The sequence below is a fragment of the Sphaeramia orbicularis genome, chromosome 12 (assembly GCF_902148855.1).
Source record: "Sphaeramia orbicularis chromosome 12, fSphaOr1.1, whole genome shotgun sequence".
Taxonomy (NCBI): Eukaryota; Metazoa; Chordata; class Actinopteri; order Kurtiformes; family Apogonidae; genus Sphaeramia; species Sphaeramia orbicularis.
The window spans coordinates 73,910,879-73,931,159 of record NC_043968.1 but is presented as its reverse complement, the minus strand read 5'-3'; the positions used below and the strand labels follow the sequence as shown (position 1 = coordinate 73,931,159).

General features: G+C 38.6%; 1 protein-coding gene across 1 annotated transcript in view; it reads left to right on the top strand.

Annotated features, from left to right (window-relative positions):
• The window catches only part of dym (dymeclin), a 113,743-nt gene that overhangs the window by 91,456 nt on the left and 2,006 nt on the right, over window positions 1–20,281 (top strand). The window lies entirely within an intron of this gene.

Here is a 20,281-nt window from a genome sequence, read left to right as displayed (position 1 = left end):
CAATTATGCTATGAGGCTAACGGTATGTTTACACCAAATGCTGAGTTACATGCAGATCTACTAAAGACATGAAATTGCAAAAAGATGTGCTCTGCTCTACCATTATGTTAAATTGTCAGCGTAAACATCAGAGAGGCTGTTTTTAAAGCCGCTGTGCATAAATTTAATGTCATTTTGAAGATAATCTTCCTCTGAAATGTACTCGGACAGCATTTACAAATGCCCCTGCGTTAGTGTAAACATGACCCAATATCAAAAGCGGGTGATTTTAATGTGAAAAGACTAATGCATGCTCCTGTTTTATAGTGGTATTTTTATCTGCTTGTGTTCATTTTATCAGATTTACACATAGCTTTTTGAAATTGAAATATAACCTTTCAGAGCGCAGTGCTTCGGCTGTGTTTTGTATGTGTTTTTTGCGTGTTTGTGTGTACGTGTATTCGGCTCGTACTTGCTCCCTAGCCACATTCTTCTCTGTCTGGCTGGGCTCTGACAGCAGCGTGCAGAGGAGGAAAGGAACATACAGTCCTAAGTGAAGATATGAGGCCAGCCAGTCAGTCTGTGTTCAGGGGTGAGGGCCTGACCCGCCAGGACCCATAACTAACTGATATGAGCTCAGCCAAGTGGACCCAGACTGAGAACAAAACAAGGGAGGGGAGGCAGAGGGAACAGAGGCTACTGACAGTCAGTAGTAGATAAATGCATATGTGCAGAGAGAAACCCTCGCCATGGCCAGATTTACTAATGCTTAGTGCCAGCACAAACCCTCTTAACTACTGTTGGGATTTACTAAAGAGGGGCTGGAAAGGTGCGGGCATGTCTGGCTTTACTTCATATGTATTTGAAATTGTTCGACTTTCAGAGCTCATAATTTGGGTCGGAAATATACTACCAATTACTCCCAGTTCCAAGTGTAGAAAAAACTGTCTTAACCCATCTGAGGACAGACAGGAGGCAGTGGAAGTCAGGGGAGATTTTCTCCGCTTGTGTTCATTTGTTTGGAAGGTGAGGGTGTTGTCAGAACCTATCGATTGCAAAACCAGCCATGTTTTTGCCTGAGTTGTTCCTGGTCTTGAGGTCATTTCTGTTCAGAGCAGATACACATGTAACCTTACCAAATGTCCAGGAGGCTCAACAAGAATCAGGCACTGGTTTTAGAAAGTCTAACCCACATGTTGGCGGTTCAGTGGATAGCACCGTCCCCCCTAGTCCATGGGCCAAGACCAGATATTTGGGATATTGGTACCACCCAAGGGGGCAAGTTCTAGTGATGCAATTTGAAATGGCCTATATGTATAGATAATGTTTTACTATGATAGCCATTCCAGAGTAGTAGCTTAGTCAAAGCTATCAGCCATTGAATAAACCCACTGTAAGGGACAAAATCAGAGGTCATAAAACGTCATTTGAATGTATGGAATGTTAATACCAACATAGACTCGCCACATTCATGGCCAGTTCTTTGTTATTATCAAAGATCTGAGTTACATATAAACCAAAATAAACAGTTTAGACAGTGGATAAGTGCATACTGCAGCATTACACATTTAGCAGTCTGGTTGATGAATAGTCTCTCCTCTAAGCTAAGTTTAATTAAGGTTAAGTGAAGTAAAGTGGTAAAGTGAATGTGAGAGAAAGTCCTTAAGGTTAGGAGAAAATGTAAAATGTATATAATAGTTTAGCAGTTTCATTATGAGCATAATTAACCCATAAAGACCCAAATATACGCATGTGACCAAAAGCGTCTACTGATCTAAACTGTTTAATACTGACTGATCCATTAATTCTATCAATCCATGTAAATAATTGGTGTAAAACACAATTCTTCATCTTTTCATAGTCATCAGATATGACCCCTTTAGATCTTCAGAGGCTCTGTAGTTACCATGGAAACACCGTCATCTTCTACCACATTGATTCACCAGTAAAACCCATGGAGTTGGATCAGTGACAGTGGATGGACACACTGGGTTTATGTTCAGTTAATGACAGATTGGACCGAAAAAGATACTATTTCTCAAGTTCCATGATGATTAAAGTACATGATTCATAAAATAGGGAGATAAATATTTATTATCAATAATATTTTCTGGAGAGGGGGTGGGATTAAATAAGTTGCAGTTCTTCCCACCCCTTTTCGGGCATGTAAATGAAACTATTGTGCTGTTCTTCTGTCTAAGATTGTTATAATTGTTGATATTTGTATTATTACTTTGTTTTGCTTGTTGCATATATGCTAAATTTCATTGCATGTTCGGAATAAAACACTAAATCAAAGCAAAATAAATGAAGACTCTGGTGCTAAAAGTACCGAAGTCACATTTTTGGGCAATTCAAGTTGAGCATGTTCAGCCAAGTCCACCCTCTAAATATTTTTTAACTGACTTTTTTTTGTGATATCAGTACTTTTAGCACCAGGGTCTTCAAATACAGGAAAATACCTGATTTTCACAGAAGAAAAATGCAAATCACAGAGGATAAAATCATGATAAATGGTGATAAATCACTTAAGAGAGGTTAAATAGAGAGACAATTTTATTTGGGAACTGATACAATAGAATCAGGCATTTTAAGGCATGCCTGCGTGGGTGCTGTGCCACTCATCCCTGAGTCCATTTTCAGTTCGGCCCTAGCATCCAGACCTGCAAAGACACCAAAATACCTTATGTGTTATTTTCTTGTCTGTTTGCATCGGGATTGGCACTATAACATGTGCTCTTATGTATGAAATGAAATGGTACATTCGTTTTCTGCTCCTGCTGCTGTCTTTGTTGCGATCACTCCAGAACTTTTCATTTGCTTTCATTTGCTCTGTATGAAAAGAGAATGCATCATCGCTTCACTTATTTCAGTCTTAACTATGTCTTGACTAAGTCTTAAATAAACATTGATATTTACTTGCCTCGTATGCGGTGCTCGAATGGAATGAAAACACGTATATTATTTTCTGAAAGAAACAATCAATTGTAACATCTTCCTATAAAATCTGAAAAGTTGAAGCATTATGTAATGTCACAACCTTATCTTGGACCAATTCCACTAGCATTTTTGCAGGAAAAGGTGGAATAATTCACAAATACCACCATACGCCATGAAGCATAATGATAACATTTTTTGCAAAAAAAGAGGTACCATATAATCATGACTAAGCTACTCATTTGGAAAGGCTGTCATGGTTTAATACACATATATATGTCCTACTAACAAAATGGCACCACAAAGGTTTTGCCCCCTTTGGTGGTACCACTACCTGGCCTGGCCCATGGACTATTCACAGCAAGAAGGTCCTTGGTTCAATTCCCTTTCCGTGCGTAGTTTACATGTTCTCTATTGCCGCGTTTCCACTATGTAGTACCGGCTCGACTCGACTCGGCCTTTTTGCGTTTCCATCACAAAAAAGGACCTGAAATCTGGTACCCGGTGCTTGTTTTTTGGTATCACCTCCGCGGAGGTTCCAAGACTGGGGACCAGATACTAAAACGTGACATGTAAGCGCTGCAGAACATTGATTGGTCAGAGAGTTGTCTCTGTGATCCACCGTTTTACAAAAAACAGATGCGGAAGTTTACAGTAAATATAGCGGTAGATTAATCCACATGATGACAGCCCGCAAAACTACACCATTCAGTCAGGAGATTCAGTCTGGTGGCCGACGTAAAAATTCAGCATGAGTTTGACGAGACAACACGCAACGAGCGTCTGCCTGTCTGCCTGATACTAAATGTTTTGTGTATTTGTAGACCCACTGTGATCTGTACGTTATAATGAACATGTGGAAATGATAAACTGAAGCAGAATATTGTTAAAATTACACTTAATGTCTCAGTTTGTTCAAGTAATTAACATTGTTTGAAAGGACAGTAGTAGATGTAAACATTTTTATTGTTTAATTTTACTTCTTTCACTGTAAAATATAGAGAAAAGTTTGGAATTGTCATTATTTATATATTTTTATCTTATTATTTTACTGGTCCGGCCCACTGCAGATCAAATTTAGCTGAATGTGGCCCCTGAACTAAAATGAGTTTGACACCCCTGCTTCAGATGGTCAGATGTCACTTTGTAAACACGTTGGACATAGTGATTTTTAAACTATACTACACCACACCAAAGTTATAATAGTTTTGGATTTTTCATTATAGTTTAGTTTTAACTTTTTTTTGTAATTCATTTATTTTTAATTAGTTTTTAGAGCAGGTTTGCTACTTTTTATTAGTTTTCATTTTTTTCTAAGTGCTTAGTTTTAGTTTTTCTTTTCGTTTTTTTGGATCTTTTCTCTTCCTCGCTGTCGTATTCAAATAAATCTCAGACAGGACTCTGCTGCTTCCTCCCAACTTTAGTCTCCATATTTGCACGTAGAGTGGGGATGAGAAGACGACTCTAAACGACAAGTGACAGACCGTGAAGTGTCATATGGTGCCGCTAGCTAAAATTGCTTGAGCGAAATAAATCAATTTCATGTCAATCCGACATTAACAAAGACAAAAACGAAGGGAACTTTATCCATAATTCTTATATGCTTTAGTTAGTTTTGTAAGCACACAATACAGTTTCAGTTAGTTATCGTTTTTTCTTGTAATTTTAGTTTTTATTTATTTCAGTTAACGAAAATGTTTTGTCAATTCTAGTTTTCGTCATTTCGTTAGTTTTCGTTAATGATAATAACCTTGCACCACACCTCGAGTTCTACCCAAAAAAATGTCTTCTTCCAGTGCCTCTCTTTGGTCTGTGTCACCTGTTCTTGACTTTCCACAAGTAGAAGACCTATGTTTGTCAGATTACCATGACCAGCTCTGTCTGTCTTTTAGTTGAATCCATGCAGTCTCATCAGATGTGTCTATGTGCGACCTGCTGCGCTATCTTGCGCTACTTTTGGTAGACTGTACTGGTCATCAGAGAAAAGAACCAACAGTGTCTGTGTCAAGGTTATAATAGTTTTGGATTTTTCATTATCGTTTAGTTTTGACTTTTTTTTTTCTCTAATTCAGTTAGTTTTAATTCATTTTTAGAACAGGTTTGCTAGTTTTTATTAGTTTTCATTTTTTTCTAAATGCTTAGTTTTAGTTTAGTTTTAGTATTAATTTTAGTTTTGCCATATTTTTTATCTTCTTCGCCGTCATATTAAAATAAATCCCAGACAGGACTCTGCTTTCTCCCAACTTTAGTCTCCATGTTTCCAGGTAGAGTGTGGATGAGAAGACGACTTTAAACCACAACTGATGAGAAGTGATGGACCGTGAAGTACTGTATGGTCGGCTAGCTAAAATTCCTAGAGTGAAATAAATCGCTTTCGTATCAATCCGACGTTGACAAAGATGAAAACGAAGGGAATTTTATCCATAATTTTTATACGTTTTAGTTAGTTTTGCAAACACACAATACAGTTTCAGTTAGTTATCGTTTTTTCTTTTAATTACAGTTTTTATTTATTTCAGTTAATGAAAATGTCTTTTCAGTTCTAGTTTTCGTCATTTCATTAGTTTTCGTAAACGATAATAACCTTGGTCTGTGTTCATAAATTTGTGCACTTTTACTTGATCACTTACAGCAGTGGTTCTCAACTCAGGGGGCACACAGTGCGGGCACTCTCTTAGGGGGGTGCGAGCACAGTACAAGAGGGGGATAAAAATTCACGAAAAATCACAGACTCATTGGGTATTAGTACAAAGGAGATGCAGCAGACCCCTCCCATGCAAGCAGTTGGACTATTACAGTGTTTCTCAACAGGGGCGGTACCCCCCCGTAAAGACCCTGTGTAAACTCCGCCATATAACAGAAGCACATACTCCACCCCCCACCCCCCAGGCTTACAGATTGAGGTCCATCATGTAATAGAGGCATATCCCCCCCACCCCAACCCCAGCAGGAGGTAGCAGGAGGCTCATTATGCCGTTAGTGGACCTTTGTTCTAAAAAGGTTGAAAAACACTGACGCACAGAAATGGACACTCATCAGTGCTTTTTTTCTAGATCGTGGCCTTGTGTTAACTCTCATTGCTTTTTAAATCTGGCCCAAAACAGAAGACAGCGTTCGGCTCCAGCTTGAGACACTCTAATTGCACCAGAAAAGCACAGAGACCTCAAAGGGATGTCTTAGCTACAAGGCATGAAGTGATATATCCATAACTTCCCACCTCCAAATCCCGTGATACTCTGTGCAGTATACAGCTGGAGGGGAAAATGTCTGCCATTGAAATGCAAGTAAAAATGTTCTTATGTGCCAAGGGGCTTATATATTTATGTCATTTAGGTTCATCATTTCCTTTCCAGTAGGCACCAGAGGTCACATTAATCGAAAATATTCTATCATTGGCAGAAAATTCTGAAGGCCATCTGCCATTTTGACAGATTAAAATACTGAAGGTAATCTACGAAAGAAAGGTTTCACACAACAGAACAGAACCTGCTCGCAGGATCGCTGGTCTCTCTCTTAACAAGGCATCAAACAGTCCATAACAGTATCCTACCTGTATAGAACCCCCTCTGTCCAGTTGATGGTGAGTAGGGATGTAACGATTACCAGTAAAACGATAAACCGCGGTTAGTAGTACCGTTTAAATTCTAATTATCATGATAACCGTGTTTGATTACTGCACTTTTAGGGGAAAAAACGCCCATGTAAGATCTGCTTTTATGTCAAATATTTGAGTATATTTTTAATTTTATTACAATTCTGATCTTATATACCTAATATCTGGAACCAGTATTCACTTTTAAAGTCTCTGAAAAGGTTTGTTAAGCATCTTTGTGTTATTTATGCAATAAATTATATACATTTTTCAAATCGGATTTTATATATTTTTTGTGTTTTTTGTCCTTTTGTGTTTTTATAGTAGATTAAAGTGAAAAAAATAATAGACAGATGATATAAATGAAGTTGTGCTGAAAAAACAGATACCAAACATGGGTATAGTAAACATTTGTTTATATAGTATATAAAGGCAAAATCAAAAGTACTGAAAAACGGCCAAAATAGGCTCAGACCACTAATGGTTAATATTTGAATGTTTCTGCCAACAGAAGGTACATTGTGCTTATTATTTTATTTATTTATTTATTTTTAAAATACAGCTTGGTTACATTATTTCAGTGTGTGTATAAGTACTTTTTGAACATTTTGAGCACATTTCAATAATACCGCGATAATAATGATAACCATGATAATTTTGGTCACAATAACCGTGATATAAAATTTTCATATCGTTACATCCCTCGTGGTGAGTGTGCATATTAATCAGTCATTATCAAGTCTTGTCTCATCGTTTAGCTGACTTAAGCCAAAATGATATGCTACTTTGCTAGCACAAAATATCAAGACAGCCGAGTCTTTTTAGTTATATTAAAAAGCCCAGTAAATGTGATGGCATTGATAAATGCAGTGAAAAGAGGGACTGATGCAGTGGAGGATGAAGGACAAGCAAGTTATACTGATGACGTTTATCAGAGACTGATCGCATGAAATCGCATTGTACGTCACACCAGTTCTTATGGCATTTGGCGTGTTATACATACGCATTTTCTACCTTTTGCATGGTATTCAACACCATTTGATGGTGTGTCAATTTATGCCAAGATCTCCGGTTCACATAACCCTAACTCTAACCCTCAGTGCGTGGTATTTCATACGGTGTGAACATACACAAGGAAAGCTTATAATGCGTACAGATAACACGCCAGTTAAAAGTGGCACGTATATTCACACAAGTCATAATATCACGTTGGTTTATTAGCCAGCACCAACAGCAGTTGCTGCATCATTGAGATGTTTTTGAACATTAAATTCTACTAAATACATTATTGTTAAGAAATTTTACTTGAAATGACGGATAATAATGTGTTGTGACATAATTTTTACGACCCTGTTCCTCAAAATGGCAGACAATAAAAATGTTTAGCACAACCTCTGGTAGGCACATGTCTTGAAAAGGCCTCATTTGGATAAGAAATTTAAGTTATATTGTACACGATGCATTGTTTTCACAGTCTCCTGGCAGCTTGTGGAAGCATTTACCGCCTGCTCTACTGATGTGACACCACAATAGCAGCTGTGGATATTTAGTATTTGCAATGTCATTCCAGTTTTAGGACTATTTTGTGGCTCTCCTGGCAGTTTTATTAAGCTGTAGTAAAATGCAACTTAAAATTGAAGGTTTTTTTTTTTTGCTTTTGTTAATGGTGTAAGCTGGCAGTGCTCTGTCGCTCTGTGATGTTTTTCCCTCTAACAGCGTAGTAAATTGTTTATGTGATAGAAATGATGTAAAGTCAACAATAGAGGTCATTCTGAGATATATTAAACTGGAAAGCCGTAAATGAAACATTTGATTTAAAGTGTAAAGGCTGGATAATGCACAGGTTAGAAGAGGTGGTGTTATTGTATGTAATGGACTAATTGTACCTGTATTTATCAGTGCTGTGTCATGAAAAGCAGAGTAGAACATAAGATGAAACAGAACTCATTTCCAAGTGTTAAAAGTAGAGCTAAGTGTGAATATACAGCTGAGGCTACATCAAATATTGTGAAATCTAGACCTTGTGGATTCAGAAATGTGGGTTTGAAAGTCAGATTTCAGTTCAGTCAATTATATATTACTTTTAGAGCATTTAAATGTCAAAGACTACAGCAGGGTTTGATCTGCCATGTGATGAGTTTCAGTTTGCATCCCTGAATTGTGTTTCTTATGACATTCATGAAACAAGGCTGTCAGTGTTGTTCTCAGGTTTGTGGAGGGCTGAGGTACTGGGATGTAGCTAAAAATGTTTCTTTTTCCATTTTTTTTTTTAATTTCATGACACCATACCAAACCTTAGAACAGTGTTTCCAAACCTTTTTGAGCCACGGCACATATTTTACATTTGAAAAATCCCAAGGCACACCACCAAACAAAAATGTCACAAAAAGTGTATTTATTGAAATATAATGCAAATCTAGTCTCAATTTACTTACTCAGTGGGAGAACAGGACCTGTTTAGTTGAACACAAAGATCATATTCCTACAGGAAGAAAGACACACACGAATCTTTCTCAACAGCTCTGAGTCTCTGTTTTTTTCCGGGGGGGGGGGCACACATTGGGGGTGCACAGGCGAGTCTTTTGGAACAAGAAAGTTGAGAGGGGTGCATCAGTTACCCTTTGGATTGAGGTCCGTTGTATAATAGTATTGGAAGGCAAATCTCCCCCTCTCCAACCTGATCCCTGGGGTTCACGGGTAACTCGTTAATCCGCGCATCACTCCTGAGGGGGGCTTTATCAACGGAATGCACCGCATCAGGGCCGATTCACTTTCACTTTTATTTTTCAATGGGAAATAAGAGACTGTTGTTGTAGAGCGGATCACTGGTGCGTGTAGGTGTATGTATCTATATCGCGTTTACAGTACCAATCAGGTGAAATTAGATAATTTTCCACGGCACACCCGATGATTTCTCACGGCACACTGGTTGAGAAAACACTGCCTTAGAAAACAGCTTAATAACTTAATAGCCGTCCTTGAAAGCTGTGAATGATTATTGACATTAAATCATCTCATTGCTGTACCTTATCCATTTGGAGCAGCAGATAAAGTTTCCTACAGACTGTGAGTTCAGGGTTAGGATTAGTCATATATGTTTATCAGCAGCCACACTATAATAGACGTAGTCTCGCAGTACACTTCAGCAGGTTTTGTTTTTAAGCTGTTTGGATGAACCTTGCACTTAAGTCTGTCATAAATGAAATGAAAATGCTCGAACCCAACAGCTCCTAAGTCTGCTGAAAATAAAGGGTAAACCTTGACCACAGCTCAGGTACAGCTACCACCACACATCAGCTATGGATGAGCTGACAGTAATTTATTCCTAATGCTTTAATATGTAGATTATATTAATCATAAGTTCATCATAAGTTGTGTATGTTGGCGTAGCAGTATTTGCTGATTAATGCTTTAATTATCTTAATGACCTTATTAGCATAACCAATTATGTTTCATATATCAGCCTGATTAAGGCAGGTCATTAATCCACTCAATTTCGGCTTGTTTGCTTTGCTTGTGTGTGCAAATGAACAAAGCTGCTAAATAAAAACAACAAAAATGCGGTTTGATATAAGAATACAGACTCTGTTTGCTTACATATTTCATTAGATGCTGTATTCTTAGTAAGAGCAGACCTGAGCTGAGTAGCTGTTCCTGTCAGAGTCATATGAACATTTGATGAGCTGGTAAGCTTGTCTATGAGACAGTCACCTACACACTAAATTCCAGTCAGATAATACAGTTCCTGCATTGTGTCTAGCTGTCACAATGGCCGTGGTGTGTGTGGTCTAGCCTCAGTAGCCTGGCATATGGCCTGTGACCCCCGTAGCCCCTCCGTCTGTGTCATTATGATACCGATAGTGTGGCTGTGAATAGAGGCGGCTAGGACTCAATAGAGCGGACTGGGACCGTCGCATAAAAGCTCCGAGCGTCTGTCTTTCACCGCAGACTGATTACTGGTGCATGTGCACATATACATGCGTGTGTAGACGGGAGGTTTTAATGAGGTAGCGTTGTATTATTGATGGTCTTCTTCTTGCTACCTGCCGGCTGTTAGGTGGGCTGGCAGAGGCTCGGTGTGGAGAAGTGGTGGGCTTGTGTTTGCTTCAAGTACAATCTAGTTTTGTTTTGTTTTTTCTGTAATGCAAACTCCTCAGAGGAAGTTTTTAGACGCAATATTTTTAACCCTTTCATGCATGAATTATGAGAACCTTAGTTGAGATTTTTTTTCTGTGTTTATTCCTCTTTAGGCATGAAAAAAACAATGCAATAGAAAATTTATAAAAATGTTCACTCAGCTGGATACCATGCATTTAGTTTTTGAAGCAAATACCCATAATCAGAAAGTGATATACTGTGTGAAAACTATGAAAAACATTTTTCATGCAGCTAATCTGATGTTTTCTCACATTTTAACATACTCTAATACAAGTTATTACTCACTTCATGGAGGTACTATGCAAAAAAAACAACCTTTTTGATTTAGAAAACTGTTAATTACAGTCTAATAATAATATGCAATTGATTTACACTGAAACATATTACAGCAGATCAGGTTTATCAAGAACAGCATATTTACAGTAATGGTATGAATTGCAGTGTATGGATTGATGCATAAGTGTCCACTGTGTTGGCTGATATGGAACTAAAACAACAAAACCCATGTACAAGAGAACAGCTGGAGAATAGCTGTCCACTGTAGTGAACAGTATCCATGAAAGGGTTAATTTGGTTGGCGCATTCAAGGATATGTTTAGAGCTTGTGTATCAGAGTTGCTTAAATTAAATGCTTGTATAAATGCAATTTCCAATTCAACTGTAGTAACACAAGAAACACGAGGCATCCCTCCATGTAAAATCCCGGTAAAATGTACCCATGTGTCTGGAAACAATAGTTTTAGTGTTCACAAACAGGGTCAACAGTGTTTTCAGAAGTCTCAAAAAAGTTGCAAACATAATGTTCTAAACAAACGTGTAGTAGTGTTATACACACACTTAATTATGCTATGTGTCAGTAATGGGTAACACTATAAAGTAGACATTTGTCACTAAAATTACAATTAAAACAACATCATTTGTAACATTCATTAGGTTTGCAGTATATGATTATTTTCATTACGTTAGTCTTTTGATTACTGTCTTGATTAACTGATTAGCTGTGTGTGGTATGGGCCGTCATGATAATGACATTTTAGTTGTGATTAATTGCTATACAAGCAATTGCAACTATTGATAATGTGATTTTTTTCTTCTGTTTCACGTTACTAGTATGATTTAATGAAAATGGTTTACTATTACATTTATTTTCTATGAGTTTATTTTCTCAAATACTTTTTACCTGATGAAGAAAAGTCATTTATTGGTATTGAACAAATCAATATAATAATAATAAATGATACGCAAAGCCTTTAATGAAACAGACAAAGAAGGGACTGATCAATTTGCTGCCATCAGATATAAAATGGTTGAACACTACATGACGATAAAAATGAAATTAATGAATGAATAACATTTCTGTTAGATTGAGCTGTTTTTATACAGGTGAAAGGAGATTATCTCAGTTGTGCTACTGGAAATGAGAATTAGTTTTCAACTAACTTACCTGATTAAATAAAGGTTAAATTAAAAAAGTGCTAATAGCTGTAACAGGCCTACATGTAATTAAAAAAAACTGAAGAAAATAATTAGTGCCGTCAAACCATTAAAATTTTTAATCTGATTAATCGCAGAGCTGCCGTGGATTAACTTTGATTAATCACAATCAAATATTCATTTTTAATCTATATTATTTGCGTTTCATTTTCCATGAGCAAAGAGATTCAAGAAAAAAGGGAATATATGTGCACTTAACGTGTTTCTCCAAGCTGGGCAGCGCGTTAGCTGAAGTGCTAGCAGAATCCCCGACTAACTTATGCTTCACATTAATGTGGTATTTTAAGATGGAAGTGCTTAGGTGTAGTGTTGGGCAAATTACTTTTAAAAAGTAATTAGTTATAGTTATTAGTTACTTTCCCAAAAAAGTAATTGAATTAGTAACGGAATTACTCCTTCATAAATGTAATTAGTTACCAGGGAAAGTAATTATTGTGTTACTTTTTTTGAAAAACCTTCAAATATGTAAAAGGAAACTGATTTCTGAGCGTGTTTCATGGGTCAGTTGCATAGAGTAGAACAGCAGACAGGTACTGCATACCATAACTGTGGTGAGGCTGGGGTCCACCAAGGCCCAGCTGGGATCCACCAAGGCCCGGATAGGGTCCACCAGGGCCCAGCTGGGGTCCACCAGGGCTCGGCTTTTCCACCACATAAGTGCATATCTGCATTTATAGGAAGAAGAGGCTCCTCCAGTTAATCCCTCATCTCCACTTTTTCCAATCGTTAATATCTCCTCCTCCCTGATCCAGCGGTAAATCTTCAGTCCAATCAGTCAGACTCTCACTGATAACTCCTCCCCTAAATTAGCTGCACACGTAGCTGTGTTCAAGTGAATGGGGTGTGCTGGGACAACTCAAATTTGGACATGTTATTAGTCGTTCAGGTGAAGGCAGCGTGGACCACTCAGACTCATGGGCACACAGGTGAAGCATGAAGGCAGTGTGGGCAATTTGAAACAGCTCATAAACGAACGGCTCGCAACGAATTGGTTCTTATCGTTCACTGAAAAGAGCCGTTCAAAAGACTCGACATGTCCGTGAACGTCACATCTCTCATGCCTGGCTGAGCGAGCCAGGATGGATAACAGCTGTTAGATATCAGTGCATAGTAACACGCCACATTTCACTGCCGCTAACAGTGTTGTAACGTTTCAAAAAGTAATTCAGTAGATTACCCGTTACTGGAAAACAATAATGGCATTAGTAACGCTGCTATTTTTAACACCGTTATTCCCAACACTGCTTAGGTGAAAATAAAACTCTGTCCTGCAGAGTGTGTCTAATACTTCATGTCAGTCAAATGTTCCATCTTGGGGTTGTTTTTTTTTTTTGTCCTCATATTTCCATCCAGAGGGCCAACGTGCTGTTTAGCGTCCTCCATCTTTATGGGTTGGTTCTGCTGCCTGTCATTACCAGATCAACTGCCTGTGTACGCATGCACGACGTTAACTCTACTTGGACAAACTGACCCAAATGCATTTGTGGAGACGTTCAGAATCATTCTGCACTGCAAATGGATTAATTGTGTTAAAATTTTTAATCAGATTAATCATGATGATGGATTAATCCGTGTTATTGCATTAAGTTTGACAGCCCTAAAAATAATCTAACATTTCCTCTCTTACTCCAAGTATTCAAACGACTGATTATGAGTCACCATCGATAAAAAAAAAAATCAAACTGCATTCACACTTTCTACCTATGTAGTGCCTTTCAGGTCAGCTCTGTCTGCTCTCCTCTTATACAGTCAGCAGTAATGTCCTAGTGTATAACCTTGATAATAAAGCGTTCCGGTCTAGCTCAGTGTGTGTCTAATAACAAGCCATGTCAACACCAGCTGGAGCTTGTCAGGGAGTCTAGTGGCTATTACCGAGTAATCAGGTTACTAAACACTTTTACACAAGCTTACACAGTAACATCGCTGACAGTACACGCTGAAAGTGACGCTCCTGGTTTGATTAAATTACCTTTTGTCGTGCGCTGTATGTATTTAACCGAGGTCAGGCAGATCAGCGCTGGTATTTAGCTGGTACTTTTATCATTTATCTGCTGCCTTTATCCACTAAACACTATCTGTCTATACCCGTTCATCTATTCCACAGGTGTCAAACATACGGCCCTTGGGCCAAAACTGGCCCACCTAAGGGTCCAGTCCAGTCCGTGGGACCAATTTATGAAATGCAAAAATTACGCTGAACATCCTCCTACTATATAATGCATGTTCTGTGTCCGTCCGCCCAGCGTCCCATCGATGTCCGCTCGATCGATGTTGCAGCACAGGAGGGCGTTTGTACAGGTTTTCCTCAGCCTTCACGGGCCTGATCACCGCCAAACTCAACAAATGAATACAAACATTACCTAACTATCTACTAGGCACACTTTTATGTTTGTATTCAGATGTTGTGAGGTATGCTGGGCGATTTTAACAGGGTCACAGCTCACCTCGGACCGGGTCCCTGCTAACCTCGGAATGGGTCCCAGCTCACCACAGACAGGGTCCCAGCTCATCTCGGACCGGGTCCCTGCTCACCTCCGACCAAGTCCGACCTCACCACGAACCTTCACACGCCCGATCGCCACCAAACTCGCCAAAAAAATACAAACATTACCTGACTATCTACTAGGCACAATTTTATGTCCGTATTCAAATGTTGTGAGGTATGCTGGGGCTTTTAGCCTCTCATGCTATCGTACAATGGCACCACGGGTACAATGCCGCTGGTATTAACAATTAATGGTGTCAAAATCTTTTTAGTTCAGGTTCCACATACAGATCAATATGATCTAAAGTGGATCAGACCAATGAAATACTATCATAAGAACCTATAAATAATGACAACTCCAAATGTTTCTGTTTGTTTTAATGTAAAAAGTAAAGTTCCTTTTAATAAAATGTTTGCATTTACAAACTATCCTTTCAAAAAAAAATGTGAATAAGTTGAATGAATATGAACAAGTAAGAGATGTAAGTGTAATTGGACCAATATTCTGCCTGTTATTAAATGTTTTGTGTATTTGTAGATCCACTGCGATCTTTATGCTGTAATGCATATGTATAAATGATAAACTGAGACCTAATACGGTTAAAATTGCGCTTATTTACACATACAGTCTAATATGATCTCAAGTGGGTCAAACTTGTCAAATAATAACGTAATTACCTATAAATAATCAGAATTTCTCTTTGTTTTAGGTTAAAAAATTAAAATTACATGAAAATGTTTACATTTATAAACCATCATTTTCCAGAAAATGGGAATAATCTTATATGAACAACATGATGTGCCTTAAGAAAAATGTGCAATTGGACCAATATTCTGCCTGTTACTAAATGTTTTGTGTATTTGTAGATCCACTGTGATCTGTACGTTATAATGAACACATGTAAATGACAAACTTGACTGCATGAATGGGTTGTCAACAAATGCATGAGTATTACGGAGATACAGATTTTACGACAGTTGTTACAGACAATACCGTTTCTTGACTGTAGGGGGACCCCGCGAGCAACAGTTCCATGGTGTTGCTTTAATACACTTCAGGTTGTTTGTATTTTTCAGATTTTTAAGGAAAATTATCAGATGTAAATATTTTCAGACTGTAATTTGACTTTTTTCACTGTCATTATTATTATACTGGTTCGGCCCACTTGAGCTCATATTGGACTGAATGTAGAACTGAACTAAAATGAATTTGACACCCCTGCTTTAGACGTTTATTCAGACGTGTGGCTGATATACAAGAAATTCAGTTGTCAAGAGACTTTCATTTTATTTCAGTTCAGAATTAAAGGTGACTTCTAAGTAATTTGCAGCTTTTCCACAAATCCTTGAAATAAAGTCTCAGTCATCTCCATTTTAGGCTTTAAATATAATGGAACTTGATTGGATTTAACGCTTGGCTCAAGTTAGTTGAAACTCATTTGACGCCTGCTGCACCTCACTAAAGAAAGCACTCAAATTAGTGACTCTGGGAGTGAAGACGTCAGATACCCTGTTCAGACCTGGCATTATGCTCCTGAATGGTCTGATCACGTGTCCACCTATAAGTGCATCTTTTCACGCCTGGAATTCAAATGCACCCTCAAATGCATCTTGACTGATCAGTGGTGATTGGATCCAACTTCTCTGCTCAATATGCAAATAGAAAACCTAATCTGGAATCAGCCCAGAGCTATTCAACTTAAATATGAAGTCAACCACATGGGGAATTTATGGAGTGCTTGAGGGTCACACACAGTAAAACTAACTAATCATACAGGATAATACCTATATATTTGTGTGTGTGTGCTACTATATGGAATAACCCAGTCATTCAGATGCCTTTTTTCTCTTTTATTTAATTCTAATCAGGTTCACATGATATAGAAGTGAATATATGTGTATATTCCAAGGTGCACATCCATAAATGTAGAAGGCAGATATACAAACACTGACCGTCAGAGTTAGTAGACCTGTTAATATTACAGTCTACTCTCGTTAAACCGCCCGCCGTTATACCGCCATTTTCGTTCACCGCCGACCAAAACCATTGCACAAAAATCCCCAATGCATTATTCCATTAGCTACCGCCATTTCCGCCTATCGCCATCCGCCAGCCCAGTTCCATTCACAAACAACACTTATACCATTGATTTCCCGACCGTTATACCGCCAGCGTGATTGCCATCGAGTACACGTAAATTTTAACAATGCACTGAAACAAACGCGCCAGACGCTGATCGCGACAAGCTACGAGTAGGTCTACGGAACGGCCACCGTTCATTTATCGCAGAACACTCAGTAGGTCAGGATGTCGGGAAGAGGACGTGGGATTAAGCCAAAGCCTCAAGATGATGGGGTGTCATTTCCCGACACGGTATAATAATGCTTAAAATGTTTCCCCACTTTAAATGATCCCTTACAACATAACAGAATCAAGATTTATTTAGAAACGCAATTAGAACGGGTTAACGGAGGCAGCATAGACATCATATAGTAAAGACATGCACATTATGGACGCAACCCGTTGTAACGCCATTTTCGCTATACCGCCAATTTGGCCGTGAACGGAAGTTGGCGGTATAGCGAGAGTAGACTGTATTAGAAACACCCCCAAGTTCATATAGGCTGATGAATTGGTTTGATTTATTTATTTAGTGATAGCTGGTATCAGACATGTTTTGTGGGCCGTAGGAAATTCCAAAAGGGCCGCTGGCTATGTGGTTAAAACATCGTACAAGCTTCCTGTTAAGGCTCACCAGACTGGATTTTTAATGCTCGTTTGTGAATTTAATCCACTGTACAGCTCAAAAACAACCCACGGCTGTTAAGGTGGACTGTTTCCTCAGTATGCTTTAAATGTTGATATGACAACATGACCATTCCATTCATTTGACTGGTTCTGTACTGGCGCAAACAAGCAAATAACATATGCACATTAATTTCTATGACAGTTGTACAAGTTGGGGATATTCTGTTTCCTGTAATCTAACTGTCATGTATTTTTTAAACACTTAGGGCCGGATCTACTAAAGGTTTGTGTGTATTAAAACATGTGCAAACTCATTGCTCACGCAAAAAATGGACAAACTGATTTACTAACAGTGTGCACTAAGGGTTGCATCTTTCAAAGGTGCAAAATAGCACGTCTGCATCCAGTTAGTATGTTGGCCACAAAGAATATGTGTATGTGCTAGGAGGAGAAAATGTAATTATTTTAATTTAGCACACGCAAAGTGATTTATCAAACCCAAAAGCAATTTTGCTGATAGAAACTGCGTCGTTATTGAACACGTCTCAAAGGGAGGAGCAAATGTTTTGGATGTGTAACTGTGCACACATGGCTGCAGTTATTGTCACAAGAAGAAGACAGCAAAACGATGAAACAAGATGTAGAGAACGCATTTTTCACCCTCGCGTGCACATTTTTGGAATGACAGAAGGAAAAATAATTGAGACGCATGCCCCCCCACCCACTTTACGTGACTCTTGTAGACTACTTTTCCACTTGATCTGATGATTGTGATTAAAAATACGCACCGACATTAGGGCTACAGTGGGACAAAATTATGTGTGCCTGGTGTGTCGTTCAATCCAACGACCCCCATGGCCCCCCCGCCTCTAAAATGAATCCGGCACAGCTGTTACATTTCTGTGTGTCTGGATCATTCCAGTTACTGTTATCATTAGTGTTGGTGTATCCCAGAGCAGTTTTTACAGCGTACTGTCTCCATGACAACAACCAGTCCCCAAGACTTTGCACCCGTTGTCATTTGCACAAGCAATCTTAGTATATCACCCGAAAACCGCAGTTCAGCCCCACACGCAAAATTCTAGATTGCGCACACAAATTAGTACACGCAAACTGGGATCTTATTAGACCCGGACCTTACTGCGGTGAATTTTCATTGCGAGCTATAAGAAAAGATCACCTAAAATACTAGCGGTTCTGTCGGGTAACTTACGTCATTGCCTGTTGTTAAGTATGTGTGAGTACTAAGCCACTGCTCCATCAGTCCGTCATGGTCAGAGACATGTCTCCTTCATGGCTTTTCCAGCACCGGTAGCGACGAAAGCTCAAGTAGTCTGATTACCTGGGCTGTGATGGACTGGTCACTGACCCTGTACAGCAGACACCAGTCTAAGACACATTATGAGCCAGTCCAGGGTCACGTCTCTCGGAGAATAGTGAAGTGTAAAGCTTACAGCTGCACAAACCACAAGCACAAACATGTATTTTCCACTCAATCTCTCTCACTGACTGCTGTTTGTTTACTCGCACTCCTCACCCAGAATCAGCGATAGTTCGTCACTTCTGGCCAGCAATAGCTGCTCCCTGTAAATTCTGCGCCCGCCTGTTTTTCACCTAATAAAAAGGTCCAGTGTGGTGCATTTATGACAGTTTTTTTTTTTTTTTTTTTTTTTTTTTTTTACTGAATCTGTGTCTCTCTTTCTTATAAGTAAAACATAAAACATGATTATTGTCAGAAACATGACCAGTACAGGTACACTTTAAATATAGAGCGGTTGGTTCACTGAGATGGACTTAAGCTCAGTAGATCCTTCAGTCCATCAAAGGACACATTTTTGTTCAGTCTGCAGAGAGAATGTAGACATGTGTCCCACACCACGTCCACATGTGTCCTGAATGGACAAATTGCCGTGCGTCCAGAGTTGTCAACTGTGGATCGGATCATCTAATACCAGTATTAGTAGAACCAGAGTCACAGAAACTACAACTCCCTGCATCACTTCCTCTCAAGTCTACCAGAAAGGGTGCACATATAGATAAATAATAATAATGCTCTATCAAAAAATCAGACAGGCCATTTTATTTGTCTGATATTTCTCTCTTAAAGTCCAAAATATTTTTGTATTATGGTGTCTACTAAAAATTTGGCAGGCTTGTACCCCTGTCAAATCAGAAATTATTGGGTGTACAGACACTACAGCCTAATAGCCTCCATATTTAATGCCTACAAAGATATACAAATGTTTCAGCACTCAGGATAATCATGCATTGTTTATTGCAGAGATGTCGTGTCCAAAGCATGTGTGCTGAAAAATTCCATATATTGACAGAAACAATAAAATTAGACCCACATATTTTGATATGGTGTACGGACACTACTTGGTGTACGGACTCTACAAGATTGGAATGGAAATCTGGCTTACCACATGGTCGCATCTCTGTTAGATCTGTAACTAAGTCTTCCTGGTACAGGAGGAAAGAAACATTTGTGAACAAGTTATAACAATATATCTATAAGGCATATACGCCATATTATGTTTATGTTTATGTTTATGCATTTGGCAGACGCTTTTTTCCAAAGCGACTTACAGGGGAAAACCAATCAAATCACTCAATTAATCAAATTTTATTTATATAGCGCCAGATCACAAAAAAGTTATCTCATGACACTTTATATATAGAGTTGGTCAAAACCAGACTCTAAGCCAATTTACAGAAACCCAACAGAATCTTTCGATTATTGATGGATGTATATTGGTGTACGGACACTACATGAATTTTGGTGAACAACGCACCATTAAAACATGCGGTTCAACGTAAACATCCGTTTAACACATTGTTACCAAATTTTCTGCAGCCAGGGAGCATACCAAAATCTGTCTAGTTG